This window comes from Equus quagga, chromosome 4 (assembly GCF_021613505.1).
Source record: "Equus quagga isolate Etosha38 chromosome 4, UCLA_HA_Equagga_1.0, whole genome shotgun sequence".
NCBI lineage: Eukaryota > Metazoa > Chordata > Mammalia > Perissodactyla > Equidae > Equus > Equus quagga.
In genome coordinates, this window is record NC_060270.1 from 49,559,096 (window position 1) to 49,583,739 (window position 24,644).

The following is a 24,644-nucleotide window of genomic DNA, read 5'->3' on the forward strand; positions in this document are numbered from 1 at the left end:
GTTAAATAAGAGTGGTGATAGAGGGCATCCTTATCTTGTTCCTGTTTTCAGGGGGATGGCGTTCAGTTTTTGCCCATTGAGTATGATGTTGGCTATGGGTTTGTCGTATATGGCCTTTATTATGTTGAGGTAGTTTCCTTCTATGCCCATTTTGTTCAGAGTTTTTAATCATAAATGGCTGTTGGATCTTGTCAAATGCCTTCTCTGCATCTATTGAGATGATCATGTGGTTTTTATTCCTCAGTTTGTTGATGTGGTGTATCACGTTGATTGATTTGCGGATGTTGAACCATCCCTCTGTCCCTGGTATGAATCCCACCTGATCCTGATGTATGATTCTTTTGATGAATTGCTGAATTCTGGTTGCCAAAATTTTGTTTAGAATTTTTGCATCTATGTTCATCAGTGATATTGGCCTGTAGTTCTCTTTTATCGTGGTGTCCTTGTCAGGTTTTGGTATCAGCGTGATGTTGGCCTCATAGAATGTGTTAGGAAGTGTTCCATCTTCCCTAATTTTTTGGAATAGCTTGAAAAGGATAGGTATTAAATCCTCTCTGAAAGTTTGGTAGAATTCCCCAGGAAAGCCATCTGGTCCTGGGGTTTTATTCTTTGGAATGTTTTTGATTGCTGTTTCAATCTCTTTCCTTGTGATTGGTCTGTTCAAATTGTCTGCCTCTTCTTGAGTGAGCTTTGGGAGATTGTAGGAGTCCAAGAATTTATCCATTTCCTCTAGGTTATCCATTCTGTTGGCATATAGTTTTTCGTAGTATTCTCTTATAATCCGTTGTATTTCTGCAGAGTCTGTTGTTATTTCTCCTCTTTCATTGCTGATTTTGTTTATTTGAGCTTTCTCCCTTTTTTTCTTTGTAAGTCTGGCTAGTGGTTTGTCAATTTTATTTATCTTCTCAAAAAACCAACTCTTTGTTTCATTGATCCTTTCTACTGCCTTTTTCGTTTCAATAGTATTTATTTCTGCTCTGATTTTTATTATTTCTCTCCTTCTGCTGACTTTGGGCTTTATTTGTTCTTTTTTCTCTAGTTCAGTTAGGTGTGCTTTAAGGTTGCTTATTTGGGATTTTTCTTGTTTGTTAAGATGTGCCTGTATTGCGATGAATTTTCCTCTTAATACAGCTTTTGCTGTATCCCATATGAGTTGGTATGGCATGCTATCATTTTCATTTGTTTCCAGGTATTTTTTGATTTCTTCTTTAATTTCTTCAATGATCCATTGCTTGTTCAGTAGTGTGTTGTTTAGTCTCCACATCTTTGTGCCTTTCTCAGCTTTTTTCTTGTAATTAATTTCTAGCCTTATAGCACTATGATCTGAGAAGATGCTTGTTATTATTTCAATTTTTTTAAATTTGTAGAGGCTTGCCTTGTTTCCCAACATATGGTCTATCCTAGAGAATGTTCCATGTGCACTTGAGAAGAATGTGCATTCAGCTCCTTCAGGGTGGAGTGATCTATATATGTCTATTAAGTCCAATTGTTTTAGTTTTTCATTCAGCTCCACTATTTCCCTGTTGATTTTCTGTCTGGATGATCTGTCCATTGATGTGAGTGGGGTGTTGAGGTCCCCTACTATTATTGTGTTGTTTTTAACATCTTCCTTTAGGTCTGCTAATAGTTGCTTTATGAATCTTGGTGCTCCTGTGTTGGGTGCATAGATATTTATAAGCGTTATTTCTTCTTGATGAAGTGTCCCTTTGATCATTATACATTGTCCCTGTGTGTCTCTCTTTACCTGTCTTATTTTGAAATCCACTTGGTCTGATATGAGAATTGCAACACCTGCCTTTTTTTCCTTGCTATTTGCTTGAAGTATTGTCCTCCACCCCTTCACGCTGAGTCTGTGTTTGTCCTTGGGGCTGAGGTGTGTTTCCTGGAGGCAACAAATTGTTGGATCTTGTTCTTTAATCCATTTTGCCACTCTGTGTCTTTTTATTGGAGAATTCAATCCGTTCACATTGAGAGTGATTATTGATGCATGTGGACTTAATGCTGTCAATCTGTCGCTCATTATCTTGTTTTCCTGTGTTTCTTTTCCTGTGTGCTTTAGACTACCCATTTAATACTGCAATTTCTTATGCTGGGTTTCTTAGATTTTTCCTTATCTATGATTTGTGACTCTGTTCTGTATTTTATTTTAGTGTCTACCTTGAAGTTTGTATTTAGAATCTCGTGTATAATATAGTCTATTCTCTGGTGGTCTCTTACTTACTCGACCAATACTGATTTAGACCCTTTGCTCTTCCCCTCCTAAATAATTATTTTCATTTTTTATTCCAACTCGTCTTATTAATTTGTAGTTAGAGTGCTAAGATCGTCCTTGTTTTGGTAGTTTCCTTATTTTTACCCTAATGCTATAGTTGAATATTTGCTATCCTGTTCTGGTTCTATCCATCGGTCTCCCTAGTCTCTGGCTTGTGTCCCCTTTCTCCCTTTTTTCTTTTTTCAAGTATGAGAGCCTTCTTGAGGATTTCTTGTAATGGAGGGCTTTTAGTTACAAATTCCCTTAACTTTTGTTTGTCTGGAAAAGATTTAATTTCTCCCTCATATCTGAAGGAAATTCTTGCTGGATAGAGTATTCTTGGCTGAAGGTTTTTATCCTTTAAAGCTTTGAATATATCACTCCATTCTCTCCTAGCTTGTAGGGTTTCTGTAGAGAAATCCGCTGACAGTCTGATAGGGGCTCCTTTATAGGTTATTCTCTTTTTTTTTTCTTACTTCCCTGAGTATTCTTTACTTATCATTCCTATTTGCCAACTTTACTATTATGTGCCTTGAGGTGGGTCTTTTTACATTGACAAATCTAGGAGATCTAAAACCCTCCTCTACACACATTTCTCTGTTGATCCCTAGATTTGGGAAGTTCTCTTCAATAATTTCGTTAAGCACACTTTCTGCTCCATTTTCCTTTTCCATATTCTCGGGAATTCCTATGATCCTTATGTTCTTACTCTTCATTGAATCCATTATCTCTCGGAGATTTTCCTCATTTTTTTAAATTCTTAGTTCTCTTTCTTCCTCTGTCTGGTGCCATTCAGCCTGTCTGTCCTCAATTATGCTGATTTTCTCCTCTATGTTGTCTACACGGGCATTCAGGGAATCCGTATTCTGTTTTATCTGGTCCATTGTGTTTTTCATCTCTAGTAATTCTGTCTGATTCTTCTTTATGATTTCAATCTCTTTTGTGAAGTAACTCCAGAACTCGGCTTGTTTCTCTATCTTTCTCTCTACCTCATTGAGTTTTTTGATTATAGCTGCTCTGAACTCATTATCACTTAGTTTACCTAATTCCAAGTCCTCAGGACTTAATTCTATGTTTTTATTGTTTTCCTTCTGGTCTGGGGCTTTTATAAATTGCTGGATGGTTGAGGAGTGGTGTTTTTCACATGGTGGTGGAATTTGGTTGCAGTTACAGCCTGTTGCCACTAGATGGGGGTCGAGAGCCGCGTGTTATGAGCTCTCCACCTTTGGGCAAGGTGGCTGCGCCCAGTGGCTTTGCCAGGAGGGAGGGGCTACTTTTCTCACGTGCTGATCTGGATTCAGATCAGTTCTGTTCTCTGGTCTCCCTAGGCCCTGGGTTTATGGGGTCGCCGCGCACGGAAGCTTTCCCCCCCATCAGCGGGTTTCCACTGAACCAGCGGCAGGAGTCCTGGATGATCCCCGGGTCACCCGGCCCTTCCCCCGCTCCTTCCCGAGCCACGCAGCAGAGATCGCAGACTCTAGGGGAGGGAGCGGTATTCTCTCCTACCGTTCCAGTGCCTCCGAGGCCGTGAGAAAGGTTTATGATCTCCGCCTTCTTAGTATTGTAGGTCTCTAATGTGTTGGCATTAGATTTATTCTCTGAAATTCAGTTTTTCCAATCCTTTGTTGTATTTTGGAGGGGAGAGAATCCCGGGTCAGCTCACCTCACCATTTTGCTCCCCATTTTTTTCTTTCTGATGCTTCATGACACTGACATTTTTGAAGACTGTGGGTCAATCGTCTTGTAGAATATTGCACAATCTGGATTTGTCTAATTGTTTCTCAGTATTAGATACACATTTTTCAAAAGAATGCTATCTAGATCATGCATCCCATTATGTCACTTTGTCTCATGGCTGGTCATGTGAGGTTAGATCACTTGATTAAGGAGGTGTCTGCCCTATTTCCCTACTGTAGGGGTACCTTTTCATTTTTGTAATCAATAGGTAACCTCTGGGGTAATACCTTGAGACTATGCAGTTCCACAACAAAGTTTCACCTACAAGTTTTAGCATCCATTTATCATCCTTGCCTGAATCAATGACCATAATGGGAATTGCAAAATGGTTATTTTTCTAATTCTACAAAAAACAGTGATTTGTCTAATTCTATACAAACTGTAGAATTGCTTTTACAAGCTGGCAATTCTTTTTTCCTGGAAATATATTATAGACTCACGGATTTCTTTTTATTCCATACATTACAATCCACTGCCACAGTTATTCTTTTGAATGCCTAAATCTTCCCAAATTCACCCTGTTGGAGTTCCTTCTGGCTGGCCCTGTGTCCTTGTGACGTGTCCCAGGTTCTAAGCACTTGTTTGCTTTCTGGCACCTTGTACTTCTGCTGACCCAGAGTCATTTTTTTCAAGGAGCCCTCGTTTCTTTTAGTAAAAATTAGTATTTAGAAAGTAAAACCTGGGCACTAGGTGTGCACATTGCTACTGGAGTGTCCTTGTGTCTAGGCCTACAATGGGCAGGGCTGGAAAAAAATTATTATTTTCTTGATCAAGAGTTCACTGTGATAACCTCCAGTTCAGAGCTAACATCACAGGATTCTAACTCACCTATGTCATTCCACATTTTTATCTCCCTTCTTCCAGAATAAGAACGGGGTCCCCAATTACAATAGTATATTGATTTATTTGTTCTAACTAAACGCCTACCAAATAATTTCCAAGTTACCACATTAATACCATCGCCAACAACTCACCATGTAAATAAAGTACAACATTTCTCTCTCACTCTTTGTCCCTAGACTATATCCCACTATGAGTGCAGAATCTGAGCATCGTGTTACAAAGTTTTCTTTGTGGTTATGTAATCAATTTGATATACCGTTTTTTATTATTAGTTACTCTTTGTATATTCAATTACAGGATGTGCTTTGTTTTCATTTTTATTTAATTTTAAGTAATTGAATATGTAAAATATTCACATTGCTCAAAGTCAAAACTATACAGAAAGGGATACTCAGAAAAGTCCCATTTCCATCCTTATTCCCTCCACCCATATGCACCTACCCCCTTATCATTTGCTCTGGTCTATAGTTCCTAAGCATCTTTCTGCAAAGATGATTTGTGCAGTTGTTTCCTCTGGAATAATTACCAGAATGAAACTGCTAAGTCAAAGAGCAAATGGTCACATACTTTTTTAGATATTGCCAAATTCTCTTCCACAGGGACCGTCGACGCTCATTTTTTTATATGATGTATAATTATGCCATAATTTTTTAAATTGAGGTTATAATAGTTTATTACATTGTGAAATTTCAGTTGTACAAAATTTGTAAGTCACCATATAAATGCGCCCCTTCACCCCTTGTGCCCACCCCCTAACCCCCTTTCCCCTGGTAACCACTAAACTGTTCTCTTTGTCCATGTGTTTATCTTCCGCATATGAGTGAAATCATATGGTGTTTGCCTTTCTCTGTCTGGCTTATTTCCCTTAACATAATACCCTCAAGGTCCATCCATGTTGTTGCAAATGTGATGATTTTCTGTGTTTTATGGCTGAGTAGTATTCCATTGTGTATATATATATATATACACACACACACACCACTTCTTTATCGATTCATGAGTTGATGGGCACTTGAGTTGCTTCCACATCTTGGCTATTGTGAATAACGCTGCAGTGAACATAGGGCTGCATGAGTCTCTTTGAATGGTTGATTTCAAGTTTTTTGGATACATACCCAGTAGTAGGACAGCTAGATCATATGGTATTTCTGTTTTTAATTTTTTGAGAATTCTCCATACTGTTTTCCATAGTGGTTGCACCAGTTTGCATTCCCACCAGCAGTGTATGAGGGTTCCCTTTTCTCCATATTCTCTCCAACATTGGTTATTTTTTGTCTTGGTGATTATAGCCATTCTAATGGGTGTAAGGTGATATCTTAGTGTAGTTTTGATTTGCATTTCCCTGATGATTAGTGATGTTGAACATCTTTTCATGTGCCTATTGGCCATCTGTATATCTTCTTTGGAAAAATGTTCATAACCTCGGCCCATCTTTTGATTGGGTTCTTTGTTTTTTCATTGTTGAGTTGTGTGAGTTCTTTATATATTTTGGAGATTAACCCCTTGTTGGATATATGATTTGCAAATATTTTCTCCCAGTTGGTGGGTTGTCTTTTCATTTTCTTCCTGGTTTCCTTCGCCTTGCAGAAGCTCTTAAGTCTGATGAAGTCCCACTTGTTTATTTTTTCTTTTGTTTCCCTTGCCCCAGTAGACATGGTATTTGAAAAGATCCTTCTAAGACTGATGTCAAAGAGTGTACTGCCTATATTTTCTTCTAGGAGTTTTATGGTCCAGGTCTTCCCTTCAAGTCTTTGATCTATTTTGAGTTAATTTTTGTGTATGGCCAAAGATAACAGTCTACTTTCATTCTTTTGCATGTGGTTGTCCAGTTTTCCCAACACCGTTTATTGAAGTGACTTTCCTTTCTCCATTGTATGTTCTTAGCTCCTTTGTCGAAGATTAGCTGTCCGTAGATGTGTGGTTTTATTTCTGGGCTTTCAGTTCTGTTCCATTGATCTGTGTGCCTGTTTTTGTACCAGTACCATGGTGTTTTGATTACTATAGCTTTGTAGTATATTTTGAAGTCAGGGATTGTGATGCCTCCAGCTTTGTTCTTTTTTCTCAGGATTGCTTTAGCTATTCAAGGTCTTTTGTCGCCCCACATAAATTTTAGGATTCTTTATTTCCATGAAGAATGTCATTGGGATTCTGATTGGGATTGCATTGAATGTGTAGATAGCTTTAGGTAGTTTTAACATTTTAACTATGCTTATTCTTCCAATCCATGTGCATGGAATATCTTTCCATTTCTTTATGTAATCATCGATTTTTTTCAATAATGTCTTATAGTTTTCATTGTATAGGTCTTTCACCTCCTTGGCTAAATTTATTCCTAGATATTTTATTCTTTTTATTGCAATTGTAAATGGGATTGTATTCTTGAGTTCTCTTTCTGTTGGTTCATGATTATAGAAATGCAACTGATTTTTGTAAGTTGATTTTGTACCCAATTTTGCTGTAGTTGTTGATTATTTCTAATAGTTTTCTATTGGATTCATTACGGTTGTCTATGTATAAATCATGTTGTCTGCAAACAGGGAGAGTTTTACTTCTTCGCTGCCTATTTGGATTAGTTTTATTTCTTTTTATTGCCTAATTGCTTGGGCTGAAACCTCCAGTACTATGTTGAATAAGAGCGGTGAGAGTGGACACCCTTGTCTTCTTCCTGTTCTCAGAGGGATGGCTTTCAGTTTTTCCCCATTGAGTACGGTGATAGCTGTGGGTTTGTCATATATGGCCTTTATTATGTTGAGGTACTTTCCTTTTATACCCACTTTATTGAGAGTTTTTATCGTAAATTGATGTTGGATCTTGTTAAATGCTTTCTCTGCATCTATTGAGATGATCATGTGGTTTTTATTCCTCATTTTGTTCATGTGGTGTATTACATTGATTGATTGGTGGATGTGAACCATCCCAGCATCCCTGGTATAAATCACCCTTGACCATGGGGTGTAGTCTTTTTAATGTATTGCTGTATTCTGTTTGCCAATATTTTGTCAAGGATTTTTGCATTCATGTTCATCAGCGAATTTGGCCTATTGTTTTCCTTCTTTGTGTTGTCCTTGTCTGGCTTTGGGATCAGGGTGATGTTGGCCTCCTAAAATATGTTAGGAAGTGTTCTGTCTTCTTCAACTTTTTGGAATAGTTTGAGAAGGATAGGTATTGTCTTCTTTGAAGGTTTGGTAGAACTCTACAGAGAAGGCATTTGGTCCTGTATTTTTATTTTTGGGGAGGTTTTCAATTACTCTTTCAATCTCTTTACTTGTGATTAGTCTATTCAGATTCTCTGTTCCTTCTTAATTGAGTTTTGGGAAGTTGTAGGAGTCTAAGAGCTTATTCATTTCTTGTAGACTGTCCAATTTGTTAGCATAAAGTTTTTCACATATTCTCTTATAATCCTTTGTATTTCTGTGGTATCCATTAAAATTTCTCCTCTTTCATTTCTAATTTTATTTATTTGAGCCTTCTCTCTTTTTTTCTTAGTGAGTCTGGCTGAGGATTGTCAATGTTGTTTATCTTCTCAAAGAACCAGCTCTTTGTTTCATTGATCCTTTCTACTGTTTTTTTGTTTGTTTGTTTCAATTTCATTTATTTCTGCTCTAATTTTTATTATCTCCCTCCTTCTGTTGACTTTGGGCTTTTTTTTGTTCTTCTTTTTCTAATTCTGTTAGGTGTAGTTTAAGATGTTTATTTGAGATTTTTCTTGTTAAGGTGAATCTGTATTGCTATGAATTTCCCTCTTAGGACCGCTTTTGCTGCATCCCGTATGAGTTGGTATGCTGTCTTTTAGTTTTCATTTGTCTCCAGATATTTTTTGATTTCTCCTTTAATTTCTTCAATGATCCATTGGTTGTTCAGTAGCATGTTGTTTAGTCTCTACATATTTGTCACTTTCCCAGCTTTTTTCTTATAGTTTATTTCTGGTTTCATAGCACTATGGTCAGAAAAGATGTGTAATATTTCAATCTTCTTAAATTTATTGAGGCTTGCTTTGTTTCCCAACATATGGTCTATCTTCGAGAATGTTCCATGTGCACTTGAGAAGAATGTGTATTCTGCTGTTTTTGGATGTAATGTTCTATATGTATTTATTAAGTCCATCTAGTCTAGTTTTCTGTTTAATTCCACTATTTCCTTGTTGACTTTCTGTCTGGATGAGCTATCCATTGATGTAAGCAGGGTGTTAAGGTCCCCTACTATTACTGTGTTAATATCTCCTTTTAGGTTTGTTAATAGTTGCTTTATGTACTTTGGTGCTCCTGTGTTGGGTGCCTAGATATTATAAGTGTTACATCTTCTTGGTGGAGTGTCCCTTTTATCATTATATACTGTCCCTCTTTGTCTCTCATTACCTGTTTTACCTTGAAGACTACTTTGTCTGACATAAGTATGGCAATACCTGCAGTCTTTTGTTTGCCATTAGCTTGGAGTATCATCTTCCATCCCTTCACTCTGAGTTTGTGTTTGTCTTTGGAGCTCAGATGTGTTTCCTGGAGGCAGCATATTGTTGGGTCTTGCTTTTTAATCCATCCCACCACTCTCTGTCTTTTGATTGGATGATTCAGTCTATTTACACTTAGAGTGATTATTGATATATGTGGGCTTAATGCTGCCATTTTATTGCTCTTTTTCAGGTTCTTCTGAATTTCCTTTGTTTCTAGTCACAGTATTTTGGACTACCAATTCAGTTACGTAATTTTCTATGATGGTTTTTTTACTTTTCTCTTTATTTATCATTTGTGTCTCTAATTGTTTGTTTAGTGGTTACTATAAGGTCTGTATAAAACATCTTATAGATGAGAGTCCATTTTCTGATAGCCTCTTATTTCCTTAGACTAAGTTGATTCCATTCCTCTCCTCTTCCCCTTCACAACTTGTTCCATCTTGTGTTGTGCATTTGAGGTTAAAATCATGAGATTATATTTTTGGTGTTTTCCTTCCTTTTATCTTTTTATTTATTTACTTTTTAGGGAGATTAGCCATGAGCTAACATCTGCTGCTAATCCTCCTCTTTTTGCTAAGAAGATTGACTCTGAGCTAACATCCGTGCCCATTTTCCTCTACTTTATATGTAGGACAGCTGCCACAGCATGGCTTGATAAGCATGCATAGGTCCATGCCTGGGATCTGAACTGGTGAACCCTGGGCTGCCTAAGCAGAGCACGTGAACTTAACCACTAGGCCACCAGGCCAGCATCTCCTTCGCTTTCTCTTTGATGTTATAATTGTTTGCTAACCTGTTCTGATAGAGAGCTGCAATTTTCCGATTTTGTCTGCCTATTTATCTCCTTGCTGACATCTTTGTTACCCGTTTCTTTTTTTTTTCCAGGTATGAGGGCCTTCTTGAACATTTCTTGTAGAGGGGATCTTGTGGCAATGAACTTCCTTAGCTTCTATTTATCTGGGAAAGTTTTTATTTCTCCATCATATCTGAAGGATATTTTTACTGGATAGAGTATTCTTGAGTGAAAGTTTTTGTGTTTCAGAATTTTGAATATATCATTCTACTCTCTCCTAGCCTGTAAGGTTTCTGCTAGAAATCTGGTGAAAGCCTGATAGGGGTTCCTTTGTAAGTTATTTCCTTCTGCCTTGCTGCCCTTAATATTTTTCCTTTGTCATTGAATTTTGCCAGCTTTACTACTATATGCCTTGGAGAAGGTCTTTTTACATTGATATAGTTAGGAGATGTATTGGCTTCTTTCACTTGTATTTCCAACTCCTTTCCCAGGTTTGGGAAGTTTTCAGCTATTATTCCTTTGAACAAGCTTTCTGCTCTATTCTCCTTCTCTTCTCCCTCTGCAGTACCTATAATACTTATGTTCCATTTCCTAATTGAGTCAGATATTTCTTGGAGAATTTCTTCATTTCCTTTTAGTCTTAGTTCTCTCTCTTCCTCCATCAGAAGCATTTCTCTATTTCTGTCCTACAGACTGCTGATTTGCTCCTCCATAATATCAGCTCTATTTTCCTGGGAGTCCACACTTTTCTTTATCTCATCCATTGTGTTTTTCATCTCCAACATTTCTGATTAGTTCTTCTTTATAGTTTCACTCTCTTTTGTGAAGAAGTTCATGATTTCATTGAACTACTTTCTGCTAACTCTTTGAGTTTTTTTATGATAGCTATTTTGAATTCTCTGTCATTTAGATTATAAATTTCTATGCCTTCAGCACTGATTTCTGGGTGCTTGTCATTTTCCTTCTGGTCTGGAGATTTAATATATTTTTTCATACTGTTTGATGGCATGGATTTGTGTCTCTGTGTAGTGGCAGTATCTGGTCGCAGCTTCCACCTCCCACCACTGGGTGGGAGTAAGAGCTAAGTATTCTGAGCCTGCCATGATCCACAGCTCGCTGGCTCACAGCCACTGCTTTGCTGTCTGTGTGGGCACTGTGGCCGACAGGCTGAGCTGGAGCACCAGAGAGGGGGAGGGGTGCTTTCTTTCATCTGTCTGGTCCTGGTGGCATTCTCACTCTGCCCTCACTATCTATTTCCTGGAGTGCTAGCTTGATGAAGACACCCCTGCAATAGCTTAGTCACCTCTATGTGGGGCTTTCCCACAGGCTGTGAGGAAACTTGGAGAGTGAAGGTGTTCCTGTGGACAGCCACTCCTTCCCCCTTTCCTCTCAGAGCCACTCGTGGTCCGGAGCCCAGGGTCCCTAGCAGTGGGGGAGGGAGAGGAGACCACTTCCTCCGGAGGGTCCAGCACCTCCACTTTCAGACCCATGGCTGCATGGGTCTCTCAGATGTCTTCTGTGTTGTGTGAATGTCCTCTGTTTGTATATGAATGTCCTTTTCATCGTATCTTAGTAGGGAGGATCTAAGGGAAGAGCTCACTCCACTGTGATGCTGACATCACTCCTAATTCTGACCCTCATTCTTGAATGACGGTTTAACTAGTATTAAATCCTAAGTTGAAAATACTCTTGTGTTCTAAATTCTATTGTTGGTGAGAAATCTGTTTCTTAAAGGTATGGCAGGAACAGTTAATGGTTCTCAAAATTTGTGTCCCCTTCTTTTTCTGAAGCACACTGCTGACCTATATTTCCCAGTCTCCCTTGCAGTATGGTCACATGACTGATTTCTAGCCAATAGGATGTGAGCAAAAGTGATATAAACCACTTCTGGGCTGAGCTCATTCCCCCTTCCTGGGCAACAGAGCAACTCTGAGGGACACATGGTAAAGGCAGCAGAGCTACCACCAGCTGGGTCCCCGAATAAGCAGTGCCACCAATGACCTGAAATACTCACAAGGACTGTAACATGAGAGAAATAAACTTGTACTGGATTTGAGCTGTTACATTTTTGGTCATTTTTAATGCATTTCAGCCCATTCTACTTAATACAAAGTACCTGTAACTGGTTCTTTTTTATATCCCTCCCCACTTGCTGCGTATGTCCCTCCTTCTATTTCAAAATTTATCCACTGTAAACCTTCACTATATCTTTTTCCTGCTCTCAGCCTCACATAAGTATTCTTAACCAGAGCACCAACTTATGAAATATAGTATTCTGCATATACTTGTATTAACAGTTATTGATGGCTCAACTACCTGGTGATTCACCATGGCCCAGGGGCTTCTGCCAGGAAAGCCAATCATTCTCCAATTTGAACTTGCTACTTACAAAATTAATTAGCCTTCATTTGACTTTGTCCAACTTCTAAGTACCTAATTTATCCATGTGATTTTGACTCCTGTTGCCAGTATTTCTGGTACACAAACAAACATATACACAATACATCACTAGTCATGGGTTAAAATTGATTAAATATAACTGGATCCCAGACTGAACTGTGAAAGGTTAGCTGATAAGAACTATCCCACACCAGTACCTTATCCTTGATAATGTCTCTGTATGACCTTTCCACTATCTAATTGTGGTATCATCTGAGCTGAACTATGTTTCCCTGGGTTGTTGACGATTATGTTAAACATAATTAAATCAATAGCATGAGAAAGTCAAGATATATGTGCCCTGCATCCTCCAGATCCTTACAACGTTCTTGAAAAAATTAGGTTACACTGACATGATTTGGTTTTCAATACAGCTGCCATTAATTTTTACCCAATGTCCTATGTTTGCTTGTAAATTAACATGATGATGATGTATATTTTCACATATCCCTCCATCACCATGTGACTGTGTCTTCTTATTTACTGCAAATTTTACACATATATTCACCTCTTCCATCATTTTGGTGAGAACAGATAATTAATAAAAGTACAATGCTTGGAATTAAGGAGAAAGGAGTTCCATACCTTGTATTATCATTCAGTTTTTGTTACCAAATTTTAAGAAAGATATCAATAAATAGAAATATACCTAAAGAAGTCAACAAATATGGGGAAGAGATTCATAAGAGCAATAGTTAAAGTGTTATAAGAACGGGAGTTGTTCAAAGGTAGGCTATGTTATTTTGGGAGCTAGTATTTCTACCACCACCAGAAATGTCCAGATATACATGGGATGACTGCTTAGCAAACATGCTTATAAAAGAGGTTTAGTCTTCAAAGCATATTTGAACTAGAGATTGCTTCCTAGTTCTCAATGATTATCATCAACTTCAGTCTTGTTCTTAAGCATAGGAGGGGGTTTAAGCATACAATGACCTGGAAAGTACCAATCATAAAACTGTGCTCAGTAGTTCCTGGGACCCCACTCACAGTCCCAAGCTGCTGAACCCAGCTCCTGGGATGACTCAGTAACCAGAGAAATGACTACATGGCTCAAGTTCAGTGGTTCATGGTTTCTTAAACCATGGCTCTGTCTGTCATTGCTGAGAAAGTAAACAGGCGAGTTAGCTGAGGGAGCTCCTTCTCTCAACATCACACAATCTGGGATAGCCTACTCAGTCAACCAGGGTCTAGCTCTCCCATAAGTCTTTGACAACAGCATCCAAGACTATGCCAGCTTATTCTACCACCAAAAATACTCACCTCTTTTGTTTTCATTCCCTCAGGATTTGGAAAATATACACATCTCCTTAGACTGATTTTTTTAAAGAAGGAGACTAAATGGTGGAAGTTTCAGAGAGTAAGAGAAGGTTTTGGGGGCAGGTAGGACGCCCAAGTAAAATAATTCTACCTCAATGTTTTAGGTAGAAACATCTAAATATTTAGGTGTTTTTTAGATTATAACTTATTTTATGGAGATTATCTTGAACCCACATTCCACGAATGATGCCAAGATGTTCAAGTGTTTGAACTGAGTAATGGCAGTCTTTTCCCTAATTGAGGTGAGGAGAAAATGCCAAAAGATGAAAAAGAGAAATATTCACATGAACAAAATCAAGGGAAAAAAACCTACATGATCATTTTCAGAGGTGCAGAAAAAGCTTTCGACAAAATTCAACACCCATTCATGATGAAAACCTCTCAGCAAAGAAAAAATTGAGGGCAATTTCCTCAACCTGATAAAGGACATCTACGAAAAAATCTACAGCTATCATCATACTTAATTGTGAAAGACTGACCACTTTCCCCTTAAAATTGGGAACAAGGCAAAGATATCTTCTCTGAACACTGCTGTTCAACATTTTAGGATATCCTAGCTAGTTGAGTGAAGTCAGAAAAAAAATGGCATAGAGATTAGAAAGAATAAAGTAAAACTATTTGTGGATGATGTTTATATACACAGAAAATCTTATAGCATCTAACAAAAACTTACTGGAATTAATAAATTAATTTAGTAAGGTTTCAGATCAATTTTAAATATGGCATATATATATATGAATAAAATATTTGAAAATGTAAAAAATATCATATGCAATAGATTCAAAAACATAAAATACATAGGAATAAATCTTTTTAACTGCACAGAAAACATCAATGTTAAAAGCTATAAAACACTGCTGAGAGAAACTAAAGAAGACCTAAATAAATGGCAAGATATACCATATCCATAGATAAGAAGATTAATGTTGTTAAGATGTCAAATGCTCCCTAGATTAATAGGTTCAATGTAGTCCTGATCAAAATCCAACCAGGCTTTTTTGTAGAAATTGACAAGCTGATTCTAAAATGTATACGGAAATGCAAAGGGACAGAATAGTCAAAAATGTGTGAAAAGAAACAAAGTTGAAGGGCTTACACTGTCTGATTTCAAGTGTGATATTGGCTTATGAACAGACAAACAGAACAGAGTAGAGAGTTCCAACAGTCCACTTGATTTACAGGAAAGTACTAATGCAATTCAATGGAGGAAAGCAAAGTCTTTTCAATAAATGGTGCTGGACCAACTAGATAACTGTATGAAAAAGAAGGATCTCAATCCCATCTCATACCACACACACAAATTAATTCAGGATGGATCTCAGACCTAAACATAAAAGCTAAGACTCTAAAGCTTCTAGAAGAAAAACAAAGGAGAATATCTTTGCTACCCTGGGGTACCACGTAAGGAATTCTTAAGCAAAACACAAAAGCACCAATCATAAAAGAAAAAATTGATAAAGCAGACTATTAAAATTAAAATCTTCTGCTCATAAGACAATTAAAAGGCAAAAAACACACTGGGAGAAAATATTCACAACACATGTATTTAACAAAGGACTTGTGCCAAGACTACCAGACTCTATACATAGATATAGATATAGAGCCTACAAATCGACAGTAAAAAGACAAACAACTCAAAACAAAAACAGGCAAAACACCTGAAAAGACACTTCAAAAGGGAAATGTACAAATGATCAATAGTAAGTGAAAACATGCTCAACATCATTCATCATCAGGGAAAAGCTAATTAAAACCACAAGGACATAGAATTTCACATCCATCAGAATGGCTAAAATTGAAAAGACCAAGGGCCGGCCTGGTGGCATAGTGGTTAAGTTTGTGTGCTCTGCTTTGGCAGCCCGGGGTTTGCAGCTTCAGATCCTGGGAGCAGACCTAGCATCGCTCGTCAAGCCATGCTGTGGTGGCATCCCACATAAAATAGAGGAAGAGTGGCACAGATGTTAGCTCAGCAACAATCTTCCTCGCACACACACAGGCAAAATGACCAATACCAAGTATCTGAAAATATGTGGGAGTATAAATTGGTAAAACCCTTGGAAAAATTGGAAAACAGTTTGGTACTTAAATATTCACCTATCCGATGATCCAGTACTTCTCATCCTAGGAGAAATGAAACTCTATGTCCACAAAATGACTTGTATGACAACACTAAATGCTGGAGATGATGTGGAGCAACTCTCACTGTTTACATGGACCATGGACTCTCACTGTTAGTGGGAAGGCAAAATGGCAGAGCCACTTTGGAAGACAATTTGGCAGTTTCTTACAAAATGAAACATATTCTTATCGTACAATCCAGCAATCATGCTCCTTGGCATTTACCCACAGGAGTTGAAAACTTATGTCCACACAAAAACCTGCACACGAATGTTTATAGAAGCTTTGTTCATAAGTGTCCAAAGGTGGAAGCAACCAAAATGTCCTTCAGGAAGTGACTGGATAAATTTTGATTATTCAGCACTTATAAAGAGCTATCAAACCGTGAAAAGACATGGAGGAAGCTTAAATGTATATTACTAAGTAAAAGAAGCCAATCTGAAAAAGCTGCATGCTGTATGAGTCCAAGCATATGACATTCTGGAAAAGGCAAAACTATGGGGACAGGAAGAAGATCAGTGGTTGCCAGAGGTTAGGGTGGGGGAGTGCAGAAGATTTGTAGTATCACTCTGTATGACATAATAATGCTGAATATATGTCATTATACATTTGTCCAAACCCATAGAATAGACAACACCAAGAGTGAACTGTAATGTAAACTACAGATTTTGGGTGATAATGATGTGTCAGTGTAGGTTCAATGATTGTAACAAATGTACCACTGAATGGGAGATGTTGCTAATAGGGGAGGCTGTGCGTGTGTGGAGCCAGGGGGTATACGGAAAATCTCTTCGGGAAATTATACCTTCTGCTCAATTTTGCTGTGAATGTAAAATTGCTCTCAAGATAAAGCTTGTTATGAAGCTGGGAAAGTATTTCTTAGATAGGTAATTAAAAGCACAAACCATAAAAGAAATCGATAATTTAGACTTCATCAAAATTTAAAACATTTTTCTTTAAAAGGCACCATTAAGAAAATAAAAAGATAAGCCATAGATTTGGAGAAAATATTTGCAAATCATATATCTGACTTGCCTCTAGAATTTAAAAAAATATTTCAATATTCTTATTCAAATGTTTTTATTTTAATATCTTAAAGAATACTCAGAAAATTTTGCAACTCATTAAGACAATGGTGACAACCCAATTTAAAAAATGGGTTAAAGATTTACCTAGACACTTCTCCAAATAAGACATATAAATGACTAATAAGCACATGGAAAGGTACTCAACATCATTGGTCATTAGGGAAATACAAATTAAAACTGCAATGAGATACCATCACACATCCATTAGAATGGTTATAATCAAAACAACTAACAATATTGAATGTTAGTGAGAATGTGGAGAAATGAACACCCTCCTCCGTTGTGGGTGGGACTCTAATTGTACAGCCACTTTTGGAAAACAGTTTAGCAGCTTCTTCAAAAGTTAAACATAAACTTATGATATGTTCCAGTAATTACACTCCTAAGAGAAATAAAGATATAGGTCCACACAAACACCTGTCAAGAATCTTCATAGAAATGTTACTTATAATAGGCAAAAACAGAAACAATTCAAATGTGCATCAACTGGTGAATAGATAAACAAAATGTGGTACATCCGTACCATTCGACAATACAAAGGAACATGTTGCTGCAACATGGATGAGCCTCAAAAATGTTACACTACGTGAAAGAAGGCAGACACAAAAAACTACAGATTCTAGGAAATATACAGAAAAGGCAAGAGACGGGAAGCAGGTCAATGGCTGCCTGGGCTTAGGGGTGGGGATTGACTGTAAACAGGCATGTAGGAACTTCAGGGGTTACAGAAATGTTCTAAAATCAGATTGTGGTGGTGGTTGTACAAGTCTAAAAAAATCACAGAACTGTACACCTACAACGGATGGATTTTATGGCATGTAAATTACACCTCGATAAAACTGTTTTTTTAAAGAAGGACTTGTACAAGAATGTTCATAACAGCTTTATTCATAATAGCCCCAAACTGGAAACAACCCAAATGGTCTTCCAAGGAGAATGGATAAATTGTGGTATATTCAAAGAATGGAATATTAGTTATCAATAAAGAAGAACAAATTACTGAAACACAACAAACATAGATCTCAAAAACATTATGTTGATAAAAGAAACCACTTTTGTTCTCCTGTTGTATACTGTATTCCATTTATAAAAGAGTCTACTCTATATTGCATTCTATTTACATGAAGTTTAAGAACAGGCAAAGCTCACTTATGGTGCTAGAAATCAGAACAGCAATTGCCCCTGGGGTAGGGAGATTGACTGCAAAGGGGCACAAGAGAACTTTCTGGAGCATGAAAATGTTCTGTATCTTGACAAGAATGTTGTTTACATGGGTGCATATATTTAACAAAATGCAACACTTAAGATCTGTGCATTTTTACTCTATGTAAAATCAAAATTGATTGATTAAAAATGCCAAAAATAAAAAAGACTTACTACTAGACAAACTCTGAATCAATCAATCACACTTACTTCCAGAAGGTGTGGGGCGAGTGTGTCAGTTTGGAAATCATAACATGTCAAATAGTTAATGTAAATGAGTAGCTAATGATTTAATACCTATTTTTAAATGTTTTAATTGTCATGTGATACACACACACAAATATTTAACATAGGTATGTTATGAAACATAATCAAACTCATTTATTCTTTGTATGTTCACTCACTCTTTACTCAAAATTATTTGCAGAGGGCCAAAAATAAAAATATATTCCAGGCATCCAAGTTCAGATTGTGACTCAGTCACAAATATAATGCTGATATTTCACTTTCTCTTTATATCAGAATCTGAGTGTACCTTTCAGAATACAGTTTACTTAGCATGAGTTTCCTGGTCTGCTCATGGAAGGAAAAAGTGTTAGATAACCTAACAGTCCCAGACTTAGGAAGCAAAACAAGTTTGGTGCCAACCAGGTCCAGCAGATTCAGGACTAGTAAGTGAAGTTGTCATTTCAGGCCTCCACTAACTGCAGGTCCCTCTGCTCTGCTTCCTGCCCCCTCCAGCCACTGGAAGGTGGGCCCTGGAAGGTGAAGTTAGTTGTGCAGATACAGCCTGAAGGAAGCTGCTGCCTGGTCAGGGGCATCTATTACAACTCAGGACTCAGGCCAGGAGGAAGAGAATGCCACCACAACAGGCAGCCACCCACCCTTCCGGTAACTTCCCCTCCACGCCCCCAGCCCCCCTTAGAGACACACCTCAGAGGCTGCTCTAAGCCAGGCCCGGAGGTATGATGACGAATGAGGCATGACCACTGGTCCCCAGAGAGTTTGTCTACAAATGACACTACCCTGTCTGGGATGGCCGGTGTGGGGGCAGTTCCTACACTCCTGGCACATTTTAAAGAGTGTTTAAAATGCTCATTCCTTTTGACCCGGTATTTCCACTCCAGGAATTTATCCTAAGGAAACAATCAGAGTTGAAGGAAGTAATTAGTGCCTGAGCAGCATGCTTCAGCATACTTATAATAGCCTACAGAACATTCTCCCATCCCCACAAAATCAAAACAACTTCAATGCCTAACAACAGGGAAGTAGTCAAATGAATTATGATAGTCATAAGAGGGACTAGTCTCTGCAGTCACGAAAGACAAGCTTTTCAGAAAAACTAAAGAACTGGAAAATGCTGACAATATAATAAATGAGAGCAGCAAGATAAAACCTGTGTATATCAGGGCATCTCACCGGGGACAGACTGGAATTCTCCCTGCCTCCCACAGATTCTGCTGATCCCTGAATCAGTGCCACTGAGGGGAGCGTGCCCTTGTCCTCACATTGTCTAACGCTGTGGGAAGTTGAAAACCAGAGATATATAGAGTATTATCCCAACACACGGTAAATAGGAAAAATGTATATATACACATATCAGAGGTAGTTAATGACAGGCCACCTGTGATTGGTAAGGTCAGGGCCTTGCAAACCAATACTTCTCAAACTTGAATGCAGATCTTGTTAAAAGATGGATTCTGATTCAAAATGTCTGGGGTGGGCCTGAGATTCTGCATGTCTAACAAGCTCCCCGGTGATGCCTGTGCAGCTGGTCCACAGGCCACACATGGAATAGCAGGGCTGCACACAGCCCTGACCCTGGAGGAGCCAAGCTGCACCCACAGTGATGATCTCTGGTTGGTTGGTCTTTTTATTCGGTGGGGGAGGAAGAAATTTTCCTCTACCCTTCTAGTTTCTTCAGGCTGGTGTAAAAATTAAATTGACATGAGACAGATTAATAGGAGAAAATCAGATGTAATTGCATACATACAGGGACCCCACATACACAAGAGGTTCAGAAACAAAAAGGTAAAATGAGATATATATGACATCTTGAGCTAAGGAATGGGATAGGAACCCGAGGCTTCAGAGGGCAAGAGGGTAATTCACAGGATGATAAGAACAGCAGATATTTGGTAATTAGAGGTTTGCCCTGCCATTAAGATATGTCATAAAAATTTATTTCTGGTAATAACTCTTTTTATGGGAAGGCCTCCAATTTAAATTCTTTAAGGGAGAGCTAAAAGTTGAGCCCACAGAGTCGGGATTGCCTTTAGCTCAAAATATTCCACATGCCAAAGTGGTACATTTTGGGGAGGCCTGTTCTGAACTCCTTCATTTACCAGATTTTCCACAATGAAAATTTATTGCTTTCGTAATCAGAAAGAAAGCTTTTCACTATTCAAAACTTTGACTCAGTAATTATAGTAGTAATTCTTATAGGAAAATCCATCCCAAATAATGTGAAATGGAATGGAAAGGTAAAAACACTGTCTCTACTCACAACACCTCTGACACCAAATATGTGGGTTTTTCCACACCAAGCAATTCTGACATTAACTACCCAGAGTTGGTGAAGACCCCATAGGTTAAGGGCTCAGTCCCACAAGACAACTTCCCACTTCGGATGCCAGTCATGAGTCTCAGGTTGTCACTTCCACCAATGGCTATAAATCAGGTGTTCCCACAACTTCCTCTTCAGGTTCAATAATTTGCTTTAACGCTTCACAGAACTCAGAGAAACACTTTACTTCCTATAACCGATTTATTATAAAGGATACAACTCAGGAACAGCCAAATGGAGGAGATGCATAGGGCAAGGTATGGGGAAGGGGCACACCACCCTCCCAGCACCTTGCTGTGTTTACCAACCTGGAAGCTCTCCAAACCCCATTGTTGAGGGGTTTTATGGAGGTTCCATTACATAGGCATGATTGATTAAATCATTGGCCATGCGTGATTAACTCAATCTCCAGTCCTCTCCTCCCTGGAGTGGTGGGAGGCTGAAAGTTTCAACACTCTAATTAGGTGGTTGGTCCCTCTGGCAATCACATCCCGTCCTCCAAGAATCACTTTATTAGCATAAAGTCAGGTAAGGCTGAAAGAGGGTTATTATGAATAACAAAAGATGCTCCTCTCACCGGGAGCTCTGTACTAGGAAGCAGGGATGAAGACCAAATAGATTTATGTCTTACTATATTACAGAACCAAAGGTTTATGTACATTCAACTCAGAATGATTTACAATATCAAAAAATGAGCAAGCACCTAGTTCTCTAATCTTAAGAGAACGGCTAAAAAGGGCTGAAATAGCATGCAATTATTATAAATGATATTCGTAAAGATATGGAAAATGCAATGATAAATTTTAATCACAGTATGACAATTTTGTTAAAATGCTTACACAAAAGTGAATTAAATGTTTATAAAAATGTAAAAACTTATTAAGTTTATTTTTTTAAAAAAAGCAAATCAAACCAAAACAAAACTGGAATAAAATATGCCAAAATGTTAACGTCTTTGGGTCCTCGGATGGTGCAGTCAGAGATGATTTTTTTCCCTTCAACTTTCCAGAATAAAGTAAAGTTGAAAGGAGGGAAGGAGCCTGTGCAGGACTAGGAGGCAAGGACAGCAGCGGAAAATGGCAGAGGCAGTGAGAACCCGCTGAAGGGCTGGTTAGAAGGGAGCGGGCTTGGGGGCCTATTAGCTGGGAGATGGGGCCAGGGGGCGGGGGACTGTTCCTCACTGGAACACCTGGCTGGGCGTGGACGAGGAGAAATAGGAGGAGGAGAAAGGGAACGGGTTTAGCGAAGGTCTGGACCTGGGGTTTGAGGAGGAAGGAGTCCCACAGCCCACGCCTCTCCTCCCTGAGCCCCTCTGGCACTCCCACGACTGGGTCTGGGCAGCAGCTGTTAACAGGGGCGACCTCCGCCTCAGCTGCTCTGCGGGACCAGGAGGGGACACGCTGCCCCTCCATTCAGCCTCCCTGGACACAATGGATGCTTTCAGCATCCTGGGAACACCTCAGCTATCAACATCTCCCCTGCCCTCTCCAGGATGTCACCGCTCCCTAGGATACCCTAAGGACAGAAGGAATAAGAACCTTCCCTGATAAAGCAGAATGAATAGGCCAGTCCCATGTTCCCATTTCTGGGCTCATTTCTGGCCTGAGCCTCAGTTTACTTTTGTACCTCTCCTGACAGGCAACAAAAGGCAACAGAAAGAAATGCACACAAACCTGCACAGGGGTTGAAGATCAAATTAGACAGCCCTTTTAAAAACTATAAAATGCCATTTAAATATTAGTTAATAGTATCTTTATTATTTCTCCAAGTTAAATAGTAAACCTGCCGGTGCTCCTGTCCTAGGATCTCACCACCAAGGGTAAGTCGGACTCGTCCCTCACTGCGCCTGCGCCGGCTCGTAGGCGTCGGCCGCTCAGCGCTCCTGTGAGGTCTGCCTACGCCGGCCGACACACGCGTGGCGGACGCAACAGTACCCAGTGGCCACCAGCGGTGGCAGGGTCTCCTGGGCTGCCCCATTCCCCGTGACGCCAGCCTGCTCTTCCACACACGGTGGCGTCTGTCCCCACACGGCACCCCGGGGCATTCCACGTCCTCGCCACAGTCACTGTGGACTTTGACTCCCAAGCAACAGGGCCGAAGCCCTGCGGCCAGAGGGCGGCCGGCCCAGCTCCCTGTGACACGGGGGGTCAGGGCTGGGGGCCTGGCTACACCGCCGCCTTCCTCCGCCAAGTTCGGGGCACATCCCCCAAATAAAGGCCGAGGGAAGGCGGCAGGCGCTCCGAGCATCCGTGAGAGGCCCCCCGGGGAGCCGCAGGCCTCACTCTCCCGCGCGGCCTGCCGAGGGGGCCGTGTCACGACTTCCATGGGACGCGGGGGAGACTGGGGGCGCAGAGCAGTTGATGAAACAGCGCGAAGCCAGCGGCAGGTGGTGGGAGAGCCAGAAATGAATGCGGCTACATGGCTCGAGGCCACGCGCAGGGTGAGCCCGCCCGCCGGCCATGCGCTGACGGAACCCTCCGGCTCCTCAGGCCGCCTGCGCTCTCCCCCCCGCGTCCGCACACGGTCGCTGGACTGAGCGCTCTAGGGACACAGGCCTCGAAACAGCGCCGGACGGGCCCTCACCACCACGTCGTGGACCACAAGGGTCCATTCGGGCCATTTCCTCTTCCCTTTCTTCATCTTCCCACACCACACACACACAGAGCTGGGAACACTGACAATTCAGGCGAAGGAAACAAAGATCTAAATCGAAGCTTCAGCCGCAATGAAGCTCCAGATCCAGATAGAGGGGACAACGGCCGTCCCGGGACCGTCACCCGAAAGTTTCAAGAGGAGGAGATGGGGCACAGAAATCTCTCAGGGGCCGGCTCCGGGCGCCTCAGGTCCTCAGCGCTCAGAGCTCTCGGCTGGGGCCCAGGCCGTGTGCGGGGCAGACTGTCCCCACCGGAGGGGGGAGGGGCGGGGGAGCGGGGCCCCGGAGCAGCGCCAGGGAGCCAAGGCACAAGCTCAGCGTCCATACGGACCCCGAGGTTAGGCTGCCTGAAGGGGGAGGGCTTCCGGGTGCCCCATCCCCGCAGCACACCCTGGCAACCCCCCCGGCACAAGGGACCCATTCCCCCACTCACAGAGTCCGCGGTTTGGGATTTTGGAGACATTCCTCTCCCCCGCGGCAGGCTGCCCACACTCAGACTCCATCTTCCTGTATCGCAGGGGCAGCAAACTCTAAAGGTGTGTGTGACTGAGTCAAGGAGGCCGGTGTGAGGACAACGACGACATACTTGCCATTTTTCTGACATAGAAGCCCTGCTTAGTAGACACAAGAACTTCATTCCTTTCTTCATTCCCTCGAAGGAATACGCTCTTTCCCATTTTTCTTGGGACAAGAGCGTCCCAACCTATCTTTCATTATCCCACTGTGGAGAGACACATGTGGAAAGACCCCTTGCTGTAAGAGAAACAACAGGACCAGTGCGATGGCCCCCATCTCAACAGTGGGGGGCACTTTAGGGAGTCATGGGGACCAGGGGGAACTGGAGTGCCCTACCCTTCTCTAGAGAGAAGGCTGCTCTAGCGCTACCTTTGGGAATTCTTGGGAGTCAGAACGTTTGAAGTCTCCCAGTGTTCAACGTTGGTTTTCTTTTTAACTCTATGCTGGCCTGATAAGACATCTCTGTGGGTTGGATGTGGCCCATGCCCCCAGTTTCTAACTAGGCAAGTTGAGTGTGGTAAAAAGCCAGCTTGCCTAGACCAACTAACCAACTCTGGGGTGTGTAGCTCTGCTGTCTGCTAAAGGTAGTGAGGCACAGTACAGAGGCTGGAAACAAAGTAAATTCTAAGATCCAACAAGAATTTGAATCCTGGCTCTACTTTTATTGGGT

At 40.4% G+C, this 24,644-nt stretch overlaps 1 protein-coding gene across 9 annotated transcripts in view; it reads right to left on the reverse strand.

The window, feature by feature from the left end:
• GPR160 (G protein-coupled receptor 160) overlaps positions 1-24,644 on the reverse strand; it is a 48,855-nt gene that overhangs the window by 20,731 nt on the left and 3,480 nt on the right. The window contains exon 4 of one of the 9 annotated variants that reach the window (XM_046657820.1): positions 23,892-24,069. The exons of 6 other annotated variants lie outside the window; for them this stretch is intronic. The gene's annotated coding sequence lies outside the window, so the exon portion shown is untranslated. Of the gene's footprint in view, positions 1-23,891; positions 24,603-24,644 lie in introns of those variants that run through there. 2 more of the 9 variants (XM_046657821.1, XM_046657824.1) reach the window with 2 other exon arrangements.